Raw genomic sequence first — 931 nt, forward strand, 5'->3', positions numbered from 1 at the left:
ATACAGGCATGAGGCTGTTAGCAAGCTCACACATTGGGTATCATTTCATCAACTTAATTTTCAGAAAGGGTCTCTCACTTGGACCTGGGGCTTGTGCATTGAACTCAGCTAAATGAAAGTGAGTCCAGGCATCTGCCAGCCTTTGTTTCTGTAGCACTAAGATTATAGGCACAGGTCACTGTCACAGAACCTGGTTTCACATGATTGCTGGACGTTAAGCTTAGGTCCTTATTCTTGTGTAGCAAGCACCTTACCAAATGAGCCATCTACCCAGGTCTTGTTTAGAAACATTTCATGATTAATGAAACATTAATTGTGGTTATTAAAGTTGTAATCTTTACAATGAAACTAAACCATGAACACATTGTCTAGTATGGAAGAAGAGAACTGAAATTTTTCTAAAGAAATTTTTTTAAAATAAATTTGCCTGGGGAAGGTTTGCTACGAGCCATATTTTTAGGTACCCACAATAAACATATTTTTCCATTAGTCTGGGATCACAGAATGAAAAAAGGATCCTTCTATTTTCGTTAGCACAGTGATGTGTTTCTGAGTTCTGTGTTACATTAATGTTATTCATATATGATCTCGTGAGTGATAAATGGGCCTAAACTAGCCTAATAGTGATTGGTAGTAAAAATATTAGAAAATCATAGGCATTTGATTGTCTCTGCATTGGCTGCTGAGAGCAAAGGAGAAAGGGACACCGTTGTTATTAACCTCGTGTGACAATAATAAAATGCTGTGCACAGGCTGGGGCCAACGGAAGCGCATGAACAATGATCACAATAATGAAATATTTAATTTATCCCGTTCTTTTCATCAAAAAGCACTGAGGTATTTATAAGTGGTGACTGACTGGGTTTCACAGCAGTGTGTTAGGCAGCAAAGCGATCAACCAGCACTATGTATTTCCCCAGTGGAGAAATTA

The sequence above is a fragment of the Mus pahari genome, chromosome 7, assembly GCF_900095145.1.
Source record: "Mus pahari chromosome 7, PAHARI_EIJ_v1.1, whole genome shotgun sequence".
In the NCBI taxonomy this organism is placed as follows: domain Eukaryota; kingdom Metazoa; phylum Chordata; class Mammalia; order Rodentia; family Muridae; genus Mus; species Mus pahari.